Source organism: Drosophila takahashii, unplaced genomic scaffold (assembly GCF_030179915.1).
Source record: "Drosophila takahashii strain IR98-3 E-12201 unplaced genomic scaffold, DtakHiC1v2 scaffold_176, whole genome shotgun sequence".
NCBI classification, from domain to species: Eukaryota; Metazoa; Arthropoda; class Insecta; order Diptera; family Drosophilidae; genus Drosophila; species Drosophila takahashii.
In genome coordinates, this window is record NW_027221674.1 from 18,154 (window position 1) to 39,107 (window position 20,954).

Consider the following 20,954-nt stretch of genomic DNA (forward strand, 5'->3'; position numbering starts at 1 on the left):
TCAATAAATGTATTTATATACCTAAAATAAATGCTGCGAAATGTCTTAGTTTTATATAAACAATATATATCAAAGTATTATTTGTAATGGCATTTGTTTGTTAATATATATTGATAATTTTATATAAAACATTAACCTGAAACCAGGTACAACATTGTATATTTTAGGTTGTTGCATTATCCAATGTATGATCATCATCAAATTAGTTGGCCAATACATCTCGCAACGCGTGTATATTATGGTCCATATACACACAAAAGTTTATAATAAATATATAAAATATATTTTATTATATTAATAATTCGATTTGCTTGTTCGAATTTTATGTTTGTTTCTATTTAATTTATTTGTAATTATATTATATTATTACAATATTTCGATTTTCTTGTTCGAAATTTATTTGAGCTTTTACTTTTAAGATCATATTTTTGGTATAATTATTATTATAATTATTATGTATATATATATATATATTGGTAATTTGTATTAAATTTGTATTAACAAATTTTTTTATTAACGGTAAGGATATTATACAATAATGATCCTTCCGCAGGTTCACCTACGGAAACCTTGTTACGACTTTTACTTCCTCTAAATAATCAAGTTCGGTCAACTTTTGCGAAACAACCGTAACACACAAGGCGTCACAGTGATCACGTCCGGAGACCTCACTAAATAATTCAATCGGTAGTAGCGACGGGCGGTGTGTACAAAGGGCAGGGACGTAATCAATGCGAGTTAATGACTCACACTTACTGGGAATTCCAAGTTCATGTGAACAGTTTCAGTTCACAATCCCAAGCATGAAAGTGGTTCAGCGGTTTACCCGGACCTCTCGGTCTAGGAAATACACGTTGATACTTTCATTGTAGCGCGCGTGCAGCCCAGGACATCTAAGGGCATCACAGACCTGTTATTGCTCAATCTCATTATTGCTAGACGCAATTTGTCCATTTAAGAAGCTAGTGTCCTTATAATGGGACAAACCAACAGGTACGGCTCCACTTATATAAACACATTCAAACACAATAAACATTTTACTGCCACCATGAATGAAGGCTATATAAGCTTCAACACCATAATCCTGAAGATATCTATTTAATATATTTGAGTCTCGTTCGTTATCGGAATTAACCAGACAAATCACTCCACGAACTAAGAACGGCCATGCACCACCACCCATAGATTCGAGAAAGAGCTATCAATCTGTCTTACACACTTATGTTCGGACCTGGTAAGTTTTCCCGTGTTGAGTCAAATTAAGCCGCAGGCTCCACTCCTGGTGGTGCCCTTCCGTCAATTCCTTTAAGTTTCAGCTTTGCAACCATACTTCCCCCGGAGCCCAAAAGCTTTGGTTTCCCGGGAAGCGACTGAGAGAGCCATAAAAGTAGCTACACCCAATTGCTAGCTGGCATCGTTTATGGTTAGAACTAGGGCGGTATCTGATCGCCTTCGAACCTCTAACTTTCGTTCTTGATTAATGAAAACATCTTTGGCAAATGCTTTCGCTTAAGTTAGTCTTACGACGGTCCAAGAATTTCACCTCTCGCGTCGTAATACTAATGCCCCCAAACTGCTTCTATTAATCATTACCTCTTGATCTGAAAACCAATGAAAGCAGAACAGAGGTCTTATTTCATTATCCCATGCACAGAATATTCAGGCATTTGAAGCCTGCTTTAAGCACTCTAATTTGTTCAAAGTAATTGTACCGGCCCACAATAACACTCGTTTAAGAGCACTAATGCAGGTTTTTAAATAGGAGGAACATATGAAAAAATACAAGTATTTAAACACATATAAGAACTCCACCGGTAATACGCTTACATACATAAAGGTATAGTACTAACCACAATTGTAAGTTGTACTACCCGTATGAAGCACAAGTTCAACTACGAACGTTTTAACCGCAACAACTTTAATATACGCTATTGGAGCTGGAATTACCGCGGCTGCTGGCACCAGACTTGCCCTCCAATTGGTCCTTGTTAAAGGATTTAAAGTGTACTCATTCCAATTACAGGGCCTCGGATATGAGTCCTGTATTGTTATTTTTCGTCACTACCTCCCCGAGCTGGGAGTGGGTAATTTACGCGCCTGCTGCCTTCCTTAGATGTGGTAGCCGTTTCTCAGGCTCCCTCTCCGGAATCGAACCCTGATTCCCCGTTACCCGTTGCAACCATGGTAGTCCTAGATACTACCATCAAAAGTTGATAGGGCAGACATTTGAAAGATCTGTCGTCGGTACAAGACCATACGATCTGCATGTTATCTAGAGTTCAACCAATATAACGATCTTGCGATCGCTTGGTTTTAGCCTAATAAAAGCACATGTCCCATAAGGTTCATGTTTTAATTGCATGTATTAGCTCTAGAATTACCACAGTTATCCAAGTAACTGTTAACGATCTAAGGAACCATAACTGATATAATGAGCCTTTTGCGGTTTCACTTTTAATTCGTGTGTACTTAGACATGCATGGCTTAATCTTTGAGACAAGCATATAACTACTGGCAGGATCAACCAGAATAATGTTTTCGTTCATATTTCATTCATATTTTTTGAATAGAAATTAGTAATATAAATATAATAGATTTTATTTCCATTTTATATGTTCGGTTTTTCTTAAATATTGATTTTAATTCAATATTTTTTTTTTGCTTTGTGAAATAATTCTATTTTAATTCGAATACGGCCATTTTTATATGGCATTCGTATACGTTCTTTAATTTTTACTTGTTTCGCCACTAATATAACAAGTTTATAATTGATGTTAAAGAAAAAGTACAACTTTTTTATAACACAATTTTCAATATATATTGTTCTTTCTATAAGTTTTTATTATATTATATATACATATTTCATTCTAAAATATCATTTTTGTTCAACATACATAATTATTGTATCCACACATGTACAATTTTTGTTTAACCAATATAAATATTGAGTTAAATCATTTGCATTTTGATGATAAATTTAAAATTTATCTTTTCCATATAACTCTCTGGTAATATATGATATAAAACCGAGCGCATATGAAATTATTTTGATCACTAATATTGCAATTATATTTTATTATAATGCTTTTTGTAAACACATTGTACCGGCAAGCGATACTCTGTGCCCAAACGACAGGGGATATAATAATTTAATATAAATTATCATATATACCTGCCACCAAAGATTAACGATAAAAGTCGGAAACAATTTGTTATTCTATATATAATAGAAACTTGACCTCTGTTTCACCTTATTATCATGGGTTTATAATATTAACCGCGTAGCCAAGTCTTAATTTCATTTAAGAAACAAATTTATACGGATAATATTTTGATTTTAATATATGTTGTTCTATTGATAACAAAAGTATATATTATAATATATTTTGTTCAATAGTAGATGGACTACTTACTGTACCATCCTTATTTTTTATTATTATTGATATACATTATATTGACAACAGCATATGATATTCATATGGTTTGTTCAATAATTAATTGGTGGACAACCACTGACCATCCTATAGTAGTTTTTGGCCACGACGTCTAAATATCGAAATTATTTAATTCCGTTTGCCACCCATACGATAGATATTAACTATCTATAATAATAATGTGTACGCATAAAATATTATATGTATATATATAGACCAACAGACAAGCACTTCACCCTATAGTAGTTTTTGGCCACGACGTCTATATATCGGGCATATTTAATTCTCTTTGCCACCCAACCAAAGATATTCACTTTTTTATATAAAGTATTATTTGATCATATTAATATAACCAATTATTTCTGCCATATTCATATAATTTCTTTATGAATTATTTTTTGGTCATATCCATATAATCTATATGCCGTATCCATATAATGAATACGGCATATCCATACAACTAGCCATATTTGTATGTCAATGTATATTTTATTATACATTTTTTTTCTTTATACATATAATATGGTATTTCCATATCGCTATAATTGAATTATATGTATAAGATATCATTTATATATAGCATTGCCAAAATAATATGATAAACATAAATTTTGAACAATACGGCCGGTCGGCGAGCACTGCCTCCCTATATATGTTTTTGGCCACGACGTCTAAATATTGGGTATTTTTCGTACTGCGGCCCCGGTGTATGTAAATTGGGCATATTTCGTACTGATGCCAACATATCTATATGACTCATTATTTTCTTCCATATCAATATAACTTCTTTTATTTCCCATATCCAATTAATTCCTTTATTTGCCATATCAATATAAAATATTTTTTGGTCATATTTATATAATCTATATGCCGTATCCATATAATGAATACGGCATATCCATACAACTAGCCATATTTGTATGTCAATGTATATTTTATTATACATTTTTTTTCTTTATACATATAATATGGTATTTCCATATCGCTATAATTGAATTATATGTATAAGATATCATTTATATATAGCATTGCCAAAATAATATGATAAACATAAATTTTGAACAATACGGCCGGTCGGCGAGCACTGCCTCCCTATATATGTTTTTGGCCACGACGTCTAAATATTGGGTATTTTTCGTACTGCGGCCCCGGTGTATGTAAATTGGGCATATTTCGTACTGATGCCAACATATCTATATGACTCATTATTTTCTTCCATATCAATATAACTTCTTTATATTTAATTTCCATATTCAAGTAATTTCTTTATTTGCCATATCAATATAAAATATTTTTTGGTCATATTTATATAATCTATATGCCGTATCCATATAATGAATACGGCATATCCATACAACTAGCCATATTTGTATGTCAATGTATATTTTATTATACATTTTTTTTCTTTATACATATAATATGGTATTTCCATATCGCTATAATTGAATTATATGTATAAGATATCATTTATATATAGCATTGCCAAAATAATATGATAAACATAAATTTTGAACAATACGGCCGGTCGGCGAGCACTGCCTCCCTATATATGTTTTTGGCCACGACGTCTAAATATTGGGTATTTTTCGTACTGCGGCCCCGGTGTATGTAAATTGGGCATATTTCGTACTGATGCCAACATATCTATATGACTCATTATTTTCTTCCATATCAATATAACTTCTTTTATTTCCATATTCAAGTAATTTCTTTATTTGCCATATCAATATAAAATATTTTTTGGTCATATTTATATAATCTATATGCCGTATCCATATAATGAATACGGCATATCCATACAACTAGCCATATTTGTATGTCAATGTATATTTTATTATACATTTTTTTTCTTTATACATATAATATGGTATTTCCATATCGCTATAATTGAATTATATGTATAAGATATCATTTATATATAGCATTGCCAAAATAATATGATAAACATAAATTTTGAACAATACGGCCGGTCGGCGAGCACTGCCTCCCTATATATGTTTTTGGCCACGACGTCTAAATATTGGGTATTTTTCGTACTGCGGCCCCGGTGTATGTAAATTGGGCATATTTCGTACTGATGCCAACATATCTATATGACTCATTATTTTCTTCCATATCAATATAACTTCTTTTATTTCCATATTCAAGTAATTTCTTTATTTGCCATATCAATATAAAATATTTTTTGGTCATATTTATATAATCTATATGCCGTATCCATATAATGAATACGGCATATCCATACAACTAGCCATATTTGTATGTCAATGTATATTTTATTATACATTTTTTTCTTTATACATATAATATGGTATTTCCATATCGCTATAATTGAATTATATGTATAAGATATCATTTATATATAGCATTGCCAAAATAATATGATAAACATAAATTTTGAACAATACGGCCGGTCGGCGAGCACTGCCTCCCTATATATGTTTTTGGCCACGACGTCTAAATATTGGGTATTTATCGTACTGCGGCTCCGGTGTATGTAAATTGGGCATATTTCGTACTGATGCCAACATATCTATATAACTCATTATTTTCTCCATATCAATATAACTTCTTTATTTCCATATTCAAGTAATTTCTTTATCCATATCAATATAAATATTTTTTCATATTATATAATCATATGCCTTATCCATATAATCCATATCCATACAACTAGATATTATTATTATATTTTATTATACATTTATACATATACCATATATAATTGAATTATATTATTATCATTTATTACATCCATATAATATAAATTTTGACAATACTTAACTTCATATATCCACGACTAAATATTATTTATCTACTTCCATAAATTTATTTCTACTATCCACCATATCCATATAACTTATTTTTTGTTCATTATATAATTATCCATATCCACACTAGAATTTAGTATTTATCCCATATCCATATAATCATTATTTACCATATCAATATAAATAATATTTTTCCATATTCATACTAGAACTTATTATTTCTTTAATATTCATATAACTCAATATTTTTTCATATCCATACTAGAACTTATTCTTTTTCCCATATCCATACTAGAACTTATAAATTGTCCCATATTCATATAACTAATTTTTTTCATATCCATACTAGAACATTATATTTTTGCCATATCTCTAGAACTCATTTTATTCCATATCCATACTAGAACTTATTATTTCTTAATATCCATATAACTTAATATTTTTCCATATCCATACCAGAACTTTTTATTTTTCCCATATCCATAGAACTAATTTTTTTCATATCCATACTAGAACCTAATTTTCTTCCTATATCCATATAACTTATTATTTACTATTACAATATAATTAATTTTTTCCATATCCATACTAGAGCTTATTATCTCTTCAATATCCATAAAACTCAATATTTTTTCATATCCATACTAGAACTGATTATTTTTCCCATATCCATACTAGAACTCAGTATTCTTCCCATATCCATACTACAACTTAGTATTTTTCCCATATGCATATAACTCATTATTTAGCATATCAATATAACTAATTTTTTTCCATATCCATACTAGAACTTATTATTTCTTTAATATCCATATAACTCAATATTTTTTATATCCATACTAGAACTTATTATTTTTCCCATATCCATACTAGAACTTATAAATTTTCCCATATTCATATAACTAATTTTTTTCATATCCATACTAGAACATTAAATTTTTTGCCATATCTATATAACTCATTTTATTCCATATCCATACTAGAACTTATTATTTCTTTAATATCCATATAACTCAATATTTTTTCATATCCATACTAGAACTTATCATTTTTCCCATATTCATATAACTCATTTTCCATATCCATACTAGAACTCTGTATTCTTTTCCATATCCATATAACTCATTTTTTTTCATATCCATACTAGAAATTATTATTTTTCCCATATCCACATAACTCATTTTTTTCATATCCATACTAGAACTTGTTATTTTTCCCATATCCATATAACTCATTTTTTTCATATCCATACTAGAACTTAATATTATTTTCATATCCATATAACTCATGTTTGGACTTGGAATATTTTTATACACGTCACTAATAGGATGACGATTCAGTCATCTAGATTAAGAGGTACATTTACTTGCATATGTCTCTTACTTGTATGTTCGGACTTAGAATATTTTTATACACGTCACTAATAGGATGACGATTCAGTTGGCTACCTTAAGAGGTACATATACTTGCATATGTCTCTTACTTGTATGTTCGGACTTAGAATATTTTTATACACGTCACTAATAGGATGACGATTCAGTTGGCTACCTTAAGAGGTACATATACTTGCATATGTCTCTTATTTGCATGTTCGGACTTAGAATATTTTTATACGCGTCACTAATAGGATGACGATTCAGTTGGCTACCTTAAGAGGTACATATACTTGCATATGTCTCTTACTTGTATGTTCGGACTTAGAATATTTTTATACACGTCACTAATAGGATGACGATTCAGTTGGCTACCTTAAGAGGTACATATACTTGCATATGTCTCTTACTTGTATGTTCGGACTTAGAATATTTGTATACACGTCACTAATAGGATGACGATTCAGTTGGCTACCTTAAGAAGTACATATACTTGCATATGTCTCTTATTTGCATGTTCGGACTTAGAATATTTTTATACGCGTCACTAATAGGATGACGATACATATGGCTACCATTGTTAAATATATTTAAATAAAATTTATTTAAATATAATTATTATTTTATATATATATATTTTATATATATATATATATATATTCTGACTTAAAAAAGCCAAACAAAATAAACACAATTAAATTTATGTTTATTATCGAATCATCAAGCAAAGGATAAGCTTCAGTGGATCGCAGTATGGCAGCTGCTCAACCACTTACAACACCTTGCCTGTTACAAAAGTCGTTTACAATTGATTCTAGGCTTTGTCATTGTATTAAATAATGCTTTTATATGTAACTAGCGCGGCATCAGGTGATCGAAGATCCTCCCAATTTACTATGTTACAAATTACATTGGCATCACATCCATTGTCGTTTATAAAGTAAATTATAAACTTTAAATGGTTTAGAAGCCATACAATGCAAATTGCCCCTTATTTATCATTGCAGTCCAGCACGGATACGACCTTAGAGGCGTTCAGGCATAATCCAACGGACGTAGCGTCATACCACTGTTCGCTCGAACAAGTATTGTGCCATTGGTCCGTACCTGCGGTTCCTCTCGTACTACGCAGGAATGCTGTCGCAACAACGTTTTGTCATTAGTAGGGTAAAACTAACCTGTCTCACGACGGTCTAAACCCAGCTCACGTTCCCTTGCATGGGTGAACAATCCAACGCTTGGTGAATTTTGCTTCACAATGATAGGAAGAGCCGACATCGAAGGATCAAAAAGCGACGTCGCTATGAACGCTTGGCCGCCACAAGCCAGTTATCCCTATGGTAACTTTTCTGACACCTCTTGTTAAAAACTCTTTAAACCAAAAGGATCGATAGGCCGAGCTTTTGCTGTCCCTGTGTGTACTGAACACCGAGATCAAGTCAGCATTTGCCCTTTTGCTCTATGTGTGGTTTCTGTCCGCACTGAGCTGGCCTTGGGACACCTCCGTTATTATTTGAGAGATGTACCGCCCCAGTCAAACTCCCTACCTGGCAATGTCCTTGAATTGGATCATACCTGAGTAATTGGAGTTATACCAAATTTTCAAATCAAAAATACATAAATGCACCGTTTTATTAAAGAATTTGTTTGCGATTATATAACAAACTCGTGATACTTTGATCAAGAAGCTTGCATCAAAACCCAATACCATAAGATATAATAAATATATCCGTATAATGGCTAGGAAATGATACACGTTCCATTTAATCAAGTAAGTAAGGAAACAATAAGAGTAGTGGTATTTCATTGACGATACCAAACCGAAGTCTAATATCTCCCACTTATTCTACACCTCTTATGTCTCCTTACACTGCCAGATTAGAGTCAAGCTCAAAAGGGTCTTCTTTCCCCGCTAATTATTCCAAGCCCGTTCCCTTGGCTGTGGTTTCGCTAGATAGTAGATAGGGACAGTAGGAATCTCGTTAATCCATTCATGCGCGTCACTAATTAGATGACGAGGCATTTGGCTACCTTAAGAGAGTCATAGTTACTCCCGCCGTTGACCCGCGCTTACTTGAATTTCTTCACTTTGACATTCAGAGCACTGGGCAGAAATCACATTGTGTCAACACCCGCTAGGGCCATCACAATGCTTTGTTTTAATTAGACAGTCGGATTCCCCAAGTCCGTGCCAGTTCTGAATTGATTGTTAATTGATAATCGTTATAATTAATAAGAACTAATTGGTTTGACCCAATTAGTATTCTTAAAAATTTTAGCAAGAAAGTTCCACAATTGGCTACGTAACTAACTATCCGGGGAACAAGTAACTAACATAAATGCTAGAAACTCTATTTACCCAGAACGAGCACATAAACCATGTTATTGTTTCCCAATCAAGCCCGACTATCTCAATCTTCAGAGCCAATCCTTATCCCGAAGTTACGGATCTAATTTGCCGACTTCCCTTACCTACATTATTCTATCGACTAGAGACTCTTCACCTTGGAGACCAGCTGCGGATATTGGTACGGCCTGTTGAGAAGTTTGCGTGTCCCCACCATAAATTTTCAAGGTCCGAGGAGAAAATATCGACACAACAGTATATGTCATGCTCTTCTAGCCCATCTACCATATCTCTCTGCGAAAGACTTCCATGGTAGTACGGCTATAAAACAGAAAAGAAAACTCTTCCGATATCTCTCGACGGCTTCTTTATGGTCGTTCCTGTTGCCAGGATGAGCACGAGGCCCATATTTAATAACAAACGGATACTCAACAGGTTACGGAATTGGAACCGTATTCCCTTTCGTTCAAAATTATTCAAGTATATTATATTAGCTTGATTTGTATATATTGCGTTTTTGGTTTTACTTGAAAATTTTCGGCTTTCGCCTTGAACTTAGGACCGACTAACTCGTGATCAACCACTGTTCACACGAAACCCTTCTCCACTTCAGTCCTCCAAGGTCTCATTCGATTATTTGCTACTACCACCAAGATCTGTACCAATGGCAGCTCCATGCAGGCTTACGCCAAACACTTCTACGCATACCATTGTACCTTCCTACTCACTAAAGTTTCAAAATTTATATCACAAGTAATATAAATCATCTACTTTAGCGGTAATGTATAGGTATACAACTTAAGCGCCATCCATTTTAAGGGCTAGTTGCTTCGGCAGGTGAGTTGTTACACACTCCTTAGCGGATTTCGACTTCCATGATCACCGTCCTGCTGTTTTAAGCAACCAACGCCTTTCATGGTATCTGCATGAGTTGTTAATTTGGGCACCGTAACATTACGTTTGGTTCATCCCACAGCGCCAGTTCTGCTTACCAAAAGTGGCCCACTGGGCACATTATATCATAACCTTAAACTTCATATCAAGAAAGTTAAGGTTCTTACCCATTTAAAGTTTGAGAATAGGTTAAGATCGTTTCGACCCTAAGGCCTCTAATCATTCGCTTTACCAGATAAGATTATTTTATATAATATTAAAATGCACCAGCTATCCTGAGGGAAACTTCGGAAGGAACCAGCTACTAGATGGTTCGATTGGTCTTTCGCCCCTATACTCAATTCTGACAATCGATTTGCACGTCAGAACTGTTTCGGTCTTCCATCAGGGTTTCCCCTGACTTCAACCTGATCAAGTATAGTTCACCATCTTTCGGGTCACAGCATATATGCTCAAGGTACGTTCCAGTTAGAGGCATAAATAATATAAATATCATTATACATAACTATATAGAACGCCCCGGGATTGTGTTAATTAGCTATAAATAGTTAAAAAACTAATCCCATTATTAGTCAAGTTAATTACGCTATTAGGTTTATATCCCAATAACTTGCACATATGTTAGACTCCTTGGTCCGTGTTTCAAGACGGGTCCCGAAGGTATCCTGAATCTTTCGCATTGTTAATCCTACAAGTGCATATAATAAACACAAAAATCAATGATAATCATGCCATTATATAATTCCGAAAAATTAACGCACTGTATTCATATAAATCTATCAGCACTTTATCAAATTAATAACATTTATTCTGTGTTAAAATGCAAGCAATTTAATTTGAATAAACTATAAGTTATATTTTATGATAAATTTGGTATGCTAATAGATTACAATGTCCTTATATGGAAAAAATGCACACTATTATCATAATATTGTTTAAATATTACAATTTTAATGATGAATTTTCCATAACGGATATTCAGGTTCATCGGGCTTAACCTCTAAGCAGTTTCACGTACTGTTTAACTCTCTATTCAGAGTTCTTTTCAACTTTCCCTCACGGTACTTGTTTACTATCGGTCTCATGGTTATATTTAGTTTTAGATGGAGTTTACCACCCACTTAGTGCTGCACTATCAAGCAACACGACTCTTTGGAAACATCATCTAGTAATCATTAACGTTATACGGGCCTGGCACCCTCTATGGGTAAATGGCCTCATTTAAGAAGGACTTAAATCGTTAATTTCTCATACTAGAATATTGACGCTCCATACACTGCATCTCACATTTGCCATATAGACAAAGTGACTTAGTGCTGAACTGATTTCTTTTCGCTCGCCGCTACTAAGAAAATCCTTGTTAGTTTCTTTTCCTCCCCTAATTAATATGCTTAAATTCAGGGGGTAGTCCCATATGAGTTGAGGTTGTATATAACTTTTATTTGCAATTAATTCTTTATATATAATGATAAAACATTTTATTAAATTCGTTTAAAGCTGACGTATATATATATTAATGGCATTTATTTGTAACGAATTAACGAAGAATAATAATATTGTCAACGTTTTTCATATTTCAAATCATTAATAAGAGACAATTCTAGATAATATTTTATGCTAGACATTTCTCAGTATTATTTGATTGAAAAAGAAAATATTCCTCTTCGTTTTTCTCAAAGTTTAATTACTATTGTGAGATAATGTTTTTCATATATTTGTTAATATTATGAATAAAATAATTAAATTATTTTTATCCAATAATATACCATATGCTTATAAAATTTTATTATAAAATTTGTATAAACAACTTAATTAGCATAGTCTTACAACCCTCAACCATATGTAGTCCAAGCAGCACTATAAAATTAATTAAAGTACATAACAGCATGGACTGCGATATGCGTTCAAAATGTCGATGTTCATGTGTCCTGCAGTTCACACGATGACGCACAGTTTGCTGCGTTCTTCATCGACCCATGAGCCGAGTGATCCACCGCTTAGAGTTTTATAATATTGGTTTTAAATTTGGTCAAATATGTTTTTATTGAAAGAAATTAAAAATACACCATTTTACTGGCATATATCAATTCCTTCAATAAATGTATTTATATACCTAAAATAAATGCTGCGAAATGTCTTAGTTTTATATAAACAATATATATCAAAGTATTATTTGTAATGGCATTTGTTTGTTAATATATATTGATAATTTTATATAAAACATTAACCTGAAACCAGGTACAACATTGTATATTTTAGGTTGTTGCATTATCCAATGTATGATCATCATCAAATTAGTTGGCCAATACATCTCGCAACGCGTGTATATTATGGTCCATATACACACAAAAGTTTATAATAAATATATAAAATATATTTTATTATATTAATAATTCGATTTGCTTGTTCGAATTTTATGTTTGTTTCTATTTAATTTATTTGTAATAATATTATATTATTACAATATTTCGATTTGCTTGTTCGAAATTTATTTGATCTTTTACTTTTAAGATCATATTTTTGGTATAATTATTATTATAATTATTATGTATATATATATATATATTGGTAATTTGTATTAAATTTGTATTAACAAATTTTTTTATTAACGGTAAGGATATTATACAATAATGATCCTTCCGCAGGTTCACCTACGGAAACCTTGTTACGACTTTTACTTCCTCTAAATAATCAAGTTCGGTCAACTTTTGCGAAACAACCGTAACACACAAGGCGTCACAGTGATCACGTCCGGAGACCTCACTAAATAATTCAATCGGTAGTAGCGACGGGCGGTGTGTACAAAGGGCAGGGACGTAATCAATGCGAGTTAATGACTCACACTTACTGGGAATTCCAAGTTCATGTGAACAGTTTCAGTTCACAATCCCAAGCATGAAAGTGGTTCAGCGGTTTACCCGGACCTCTCGGTCTAGGAAATACACGTTGATACTTTCATTGTAGCGCGCGTGCAGCCCAGGACATCTAAGGGCATCACAGACCTGTTATTGCTCAATCTCATTATTGCTAGACGCAATTTGTCCATTTAAGAAGCTAGTGTCCTTATAATGGGACAAACCAACAGGTACGGCTCCACTTATATAAACACATTCAAACACAATAAACATTTTACTGCCACCATGAATGAAGGCTATATAAGCTTCAACACCATAATCCTGAAGATATCTATTTAATATATTTGAGTCTCGTTCGTTATCGGAATTAACCAGACAAATCACTCCACGAACTAAGAACGGCCATGCACCACCACCCATAGATTCGAGAAAGAGCTATCAATCTGTCTTACACACTTATGTTCGGACCTGGTAAGTTTTCCCGTGTTGAGTCAAATTAAGCCGCAGGCTCCACTCCTGGTGGTGCCCTTCCGTCAATTCCTTTAAGTTTCAGCTTTGCAACCATACTTCCCCCGGAGCCCAAAAGCTTTGGTTTCCCGGGAAGCGACTGAGAGAGCCATAAAAGTAGCTACACCCAATTGCTAGCTGGCATCGTTTATGGTTAGAACTAGGGCGGTATCTGATCGCCTTCGAACCTCTAACTTTCGTTCTTGATTAATGAAAACATCTTTGGCAAATGCTTTCGCTTAAGTTAGTCTTACGACGGTCCAAGAATTTCACCTCTCGCGTCGTAATACTAATGCCCCCAAACTGCTTCTATTAATCATTACCTCTTGATCTGAAAACCAATGAAAGCAGAACAGAGGTCTTATTTCATTATCCCATGCACAGAATATTCAGGCATTTGAAGCCTGCTTTAAGCACTCTAATTTGTTCAAAGTAATTGTACCGGCCCACAATAACACTCGTTTAAGAGCACTAATGCAGGTTTTTAAATAGGAGGAACATATGAAAAAATACAAGTATTTAAACACATATAAGAACTCCACCGGTAATACGCTTACATACATAAAGGTATAGTACTAACCACAATTGTAAGTTGTACTACCCGTATGAAGCACAAGTTCAACTACGAACGTTTTAACCGCAACAACTTTAATATACGCTATTGGAGCTGGAATTACCGCGGCTGCTGGCACCAGACTTGCCCTCCAATTGGTCCTTGTTAAAGGATTTAAAGTGTACTCATTCCAATTACAGGGCCTCGGATATGAGTCCTGTATTGTTATTTTTCGTCACTACCTCCCCGAGCTGGGAGTGGGTAATTTACGCGCCTGCTGCCTTCCTTAGATGTGGTAGCCGTTTCTCAGGCTCCCTCTCCGGAATCGAACCCTGATTCCCCGTTACCCGTTGCAACCATGGTAGTCCTAGATACTACCATCAAAAGTTGATAGGGCAGACATTTGAAAGATCTGTCGTCGGTACAAGACCATACGATCTGCATGTTATCTAGAGTTCAACCAATATAACGATCTTGCGATCGCTTGGTTTTAGCCTAATAAAAGCACATGTCCCATAAGGTTCATGTTTTAATTGCATGTATTAGCTCTAGAATTACCACAGTTATCCAAGTAACTGTTAACGATCTAAGGAACCATAACTGATATAATGAGCCTTTTGCGGTTTCACTTTTAATTCGTGTGTACTTAGACATGCATGGCTTAATCTTTGAGACAAGCATATAACTACTGGCAGGATCAACCAGAATAATGTTTTCGTTCATATTTCATTCATATTTTTTGAATAGAAATTAGTAATATAAATATAATAGATTTTATATCCATTTTATATGTTCGGTTTTTCTTAAATATTGATTTTAATTCAATATTTTTTTTTTGCTTTGTGAAATAATTCTATTTTAATTCGAATACGGCCATTTTTATATGGCATTCGTATACGTTCTTTAATTTTTACTTGTTTCGCCACTAATATAACAAGTTTATAATTGATGTTAAAGAAAAAGTACAACTTTTTTATAACACAATTTTCAATATATATTGTTCTTTCTATAAGTTTTTATTATATTATATATACATATTTCATTCTAAAATATCATTTTTGTTCAACATACATAATTATTGTATCCACACATGTACAATTTTTGTTTAACCAATATAAATATTGAGTTAAATCATTTGCATTTTGATGATAAATTTAAAATTTATCTTTTCCATATAACTCTCTGGTAATATATGATATAAAACCGAGCGCATATGAAATTATTTTGATCACTAATATTGCAATTATATTTTATTATAATGCTTTTTGTAAACACATTGTACCGGCAAGCGATACTCTGTGCCCAAACGACAGGGGATATAATAATTTAATATAAATTATCATATATACCTGCCACCAAAGATTAACGATAAAAGTCGGAAACAATTTGTTATTCTATATATAATAGAAACTTGACCTCTGTTTCACCTTATTATCATGGGTTTATAATATTAACCGCGTAGCCAAGTCTTAATTTCATTTAAGAAACAAATTTATACGGATAATATTTTGATTTTAATATATGTTGTTCTATTGATAACAAAAGTATATATTATAATATATTTTGTTCAATAGTAGATGGACTACTTACTGTACCATCCTTATTTTTTATTATTATTGATATACATTATATTGACAACAGCATATGATATTCATATGGTTTGTTCAATAATTAATTGGTGGACAACCACTGACCATCCTATAGTAGTTTTTGGCCACGACGTCTAAATATCGAAATTATTTAATTCCGTTTGCCACCCATACGATAGATATTAACTATCTATAATAATAATGTGTACGCATAAAATATTATATGTATATATATAGACCAACAGACAAGCACTTCACCCTATAGTAGTTTTTGGCCACGACGTCTATATATCGGGCATATTTAATTCTCTTTGCCACCCAACCAAAGATATTCACTTTTTTATATAAAGTATTATTTGATCATATTAATATAACCAATTATTTCTGCCATATTCATATAATTTCTTTATGAATTATTTTTTGGTCATATCCATATAATCTATATGCCGTATCCATATAATGAATACGGCATATCCATACAACTAGCCATATTTGTATGTCAATGTATATTTTATTATACATTTTTTTTCTTTATACATATAATATGGTATTTCCATATCGCTATAATTGAATTATATGTATAAGATATCATTTATATATAGCATTGCCAAAATAATATGATAAACATAAATTTTGAACAATACGGCCGGTCGGCGAGCACTGCCTCCCTATATATGTTTTTGGCCACGACGTCTAAATATTGGGTATTTTTCGTACTGCGGCCCCGGTGTATGTAAATTGGGCATATTTCGTACTGATGCCAACATATCTATATGACTCATTATTTTCTTCCATATCAATATAACTTCTTTTATTTCCATATTCAAGTAATTTCTTTATTTGCCATATCAATATAAAATATTTTTTGGTCATATTTATATAATCTATATGCCGTATCCATATAATGAATACGGCATATCCATACAACTAGCCATATTTGTATGTCAATGTATATTTTATTATACATTTTTTTTCTTTATACATATAATATGGTATTTCCATATCGCTATAATTGAATTATATGTATAAGATATCATTTATATATAGCATTGCCAAAATAATATGATAAACATAAATTTTGAACAATACGGCCGGTCGGCGAGCACTGCCTCCCTATATATGTTTTTGGCCACGACGTCTAAATATTGGGTATTTTTCGTACTGCGGCCCCGGTGTATGTAAATTGGGCATATTTCGTACTGATGCCAACATATCTATATGACTCATTATTTTCTTCCATATCAATATAACTTCTTTTATTTCCATATTCAAGTAATTTCTTTATTTGCCATATCAATATAAAATATTTTTTGGTCATATTTATATAATCTATATGCCGTATCCATATAATGAATACGGCATATCCATACAACTAGCCATATTTGTATGTCAATGTATATTTTATTATACATTTTTTTTCTTTATACATATAATATGGTATTTCCATATCGCTATAATTGAATTATATGTATAAGATATCATTTATATATAGCATTGCCAAAATAATATGATAAACATAAATTTTGAACAATACGGCCGGTCGGCGAGCACTGCCTCCCTATATATGTTTTTGGCCACGACGTCTAAATATTGGGTATTTTTCGTACTGCGGCCCCGGTGTATGTAAATTGGGCATATTTCGTACTGATGCCAACATATCTATATGACTCATTATTTTCTTCCATATCAATATAACTTCTTTTATTTCCATATTCAAGTAATTTCTTTATTTGCCATATCAATATAAAATATTTTTTGGTCATATTTATATAATCTATATGCCGTATCCATATAATGAATACGGCATATCCATACAACTAGCCATATTTGTATGTCAATGTATATTTTATTATACATTTTTTTTCTTTATACATATAATATGGTATTTCCATATCGCTATAATTGAATTATATGTATAAGATATCATTTATATATAGCATTGCCAAAATAATATGATAAACATAAATTTTGAACAATACGGCCGGTCGGCGAGCACTGCCTCCCTATATATGTTTTTGGCCACGACGTCTAAATATTGGGTATTTTTCGTACTGCGGCCCCGGTGTATGTAAATTGGGCATATTTCGTACTGATGCCAACATATCTATATGACTCATTATTTTCTTCCATATCAATATAACTTCTTTTATTTCCATATTCAAGTAATTTCTTTATTTGCCATATCAATATAAAATATTTTTTGGTCATATTTATATAATCTATATGCCGTATCCATATAATGAATACGGCATATCCATACAACTAGCCATATTTGTATGTCAATGTATATTTTATTATACATTTTTTTTCTTTATACATATAATATGGTATTTCCATATCGCTATAATTGAATTATATGTATAAGATATCATTTATATATAGCATTGCCAAAATAATATGATAAACATAAATTTTGAACAATACGGCCGGTCGGCGAGCACTGCCTCCCTATATATGTTTTTGGCCACGACGTCTAAATATTGGGTATTTTTCGTACTGCGGCCCCGGTGTATGTAATTTGGGCATATTTCGTACTGATGCCAACATATCTATATGACTCATTATTTTCTTCCATATCAATATAACTTCTTTTATTTCCATATTCAAGTAATTTCTTTATTTGCCATATCAATATAAAATATTTTTTGGTCATATTTATATAATCTATATGCCGTATCCATATAATGAATACGGCATATCCATACAACTAGCCATATTTGTATGTCAATGTATATTTTATTATACATTTTTTTCGTTATACATATAATATGGTATTTCCATATCGCTATAATTGAATTATATGTATAAGATATCATTTTATATAGCATTGCCAAAATAATATGATAAACATAAATTTGAACAATACGGCCGGTCGGCGAGCACTGCCTCCCTATATATGTTTTTGGCCACGACGTCTAAATATTGGGTATTTATCGTACTGCGGCTCCGGTGTATGTAAATTGGGCATATTTCGTACTGATGCCACCATATCCATATAACTTATTTTTGTTCTATATCTATATAATTATCCATATCCACACTAGAATTTAGTATTTATCCCATATCCATATAAATCATTATTTACCATATCAATATAAATAATATTTTTCCATATTCATACTAGAACTTATTATTTCTTTATATTCATATAACTCAATATTTTTTCATATCCATACTAGAACTTATTCTTTTTCCCATATCCATACTAGAACTTATAAATTTTCCCATATTCATATAACTAATTTTTTTCATATCCATACTAGAACATTATATTTTTGCCATATCTCTACAACTCATTTTATTCCATATCCATACTAGAACTTATTATTTCTTAAATATCCATATAACTTAATATTTTTCCATATCCATACCAGAACTTTTTATTTTTCCCATATCCATAGAACTAATTTTTTTCATATCCATACTAGAACCTAATTTTCTTCCTATATCCATATAACTTATTATTTACTATTACAATATAATTAATTTTTTCCATATCCATACTAGAGCTTATTATCTCTTCAATATCCATAAAACTCAATATTTTTTCATATCCATACTAGAACTGATTATTTTTCCCATATCCATACTAGAACTCAGTATTCTTCCCATATCCATACTACAACTTAGTATTTTTCCCATATGCATATAACTCATTATTTAGCATATCAATATAACTAATTTTTTTCCATATCCATACTAGAACTTATTATTTCTTTAATATCCATATAACTCAATATTTTTTTATATCCATACTAGAACTTATTATTTTTCCCATATCCATACTAGAACTTATAAATTTTCCCATATTCATATAACTAATTTTTTTCATATCCATACTAGAACATTAAATTTTTTGCCATATCTATATAACTCATTTTATTCCATATCCATACTAGAACTTATTATTTCTTTAATATCCATATAACTCAATATTTTTTCATATCCATACTAGAACTTATCATTTTTCCCATATTCATATAACTCATTTTTCCATATCCATACTAGAACTCTGTATTCTTTTCCATATCCATATAACTCATTTTTTTTTCATATCCATACTAGAACTTATTATTTTTCCCATATCCACATAACTCATTTTTTTCATATCCATACTAGAACTTGTTATTTTTCCCATATCCATATAACTCATTTTTTTCATATCCATACTAGAACTTAATATTATTTTCATATCCATATAACTCATGTTTGGACTTGGAATATTTTTATACACGTCACTAATAGGATGACGATTCAATCATCTATTTTAAGAGGTACATTGACTTGCATATGTCTCTTACTTGCATGTTCGGACTTAGAATATTTTTATACACGTCACTAATAGGATGACGATTCAGTTGGCTACCTTAAGAGGTACATATACTTGCATATGTCTCTTACTTGTATGTTCGGACTTAGAATATTTTTATACACGTCACTAATAGGATGACGATTCAGTTGGCTACCTTAAGAGGTACATATACTTGCATATGTCTCTTATTTGCATGTTCGGACTTAGAATATTTTTATACGCGTCACTAATAGGATGACGATTCAGTTGGCTACCTTAAGAGGTACATATACTTGCATATGTCTCTTACTTGTATGTTCGGACTTAGAATATTTTTATA

The 20,954-nt window shown here is 31.8% G+C and overlaps 4 non-coding genes across 4 annotated transcripts; all 4 read right to left on the reverse strand.

Annotated features, from left to right (window-relative positions):
- Nucleotides 1-536: 536 nt before the first annotated feature.
- LOC138914287 (small subunit ribosomal RNA) lies at nucleotides 537-2,531 on the reverse strand. The gene has a single exon (XR_011420145.1). It is a non-coding gene; the product is annotated as a small subunit ribosomal RNA (ribosomal RNA).
- A 5,759-nt stretch (nucleotides 2,532-8,290) lies between these two features.
- Nucleotides 8,291-12,247, reverse strand: LOC138914292 (large subunit ribosomal RNA). Its single transcript, XR_011420150.1, has one exon. It is a non-coding gene; the product is annotated as a large subunit ribosomal RNA (ribosomal RNA).
- A 398-nt stretch (nucleotides 12,248-12,645) lies between these two features.
- LOC138914295 (5.8S ribosomal RNA) lies at nucleotides 12,646-12,824 on the reverse strand. The gene has a single exon (XR_011420153.1). It is a non-coding gene; the product is annotated as a 5.8S ribosomal RNA (ribosomal RNA).
- Nucleotides 12,825-13,447: 623 nt separating this feature from the next.
- LOC138914288 (small subunit ribosomal RNA) lies at nucleotides 13,448-15,442 on the reverse strand. The gene has a single exon (XR_011420146.1). It is a non-coding gene; the product is annotated as a small subunit ribosomal RNA (ribosomal RNA).
- Between the last annotated feature and the right edge of the window lie 5,512 nt (nucleotides 15,443-20,954).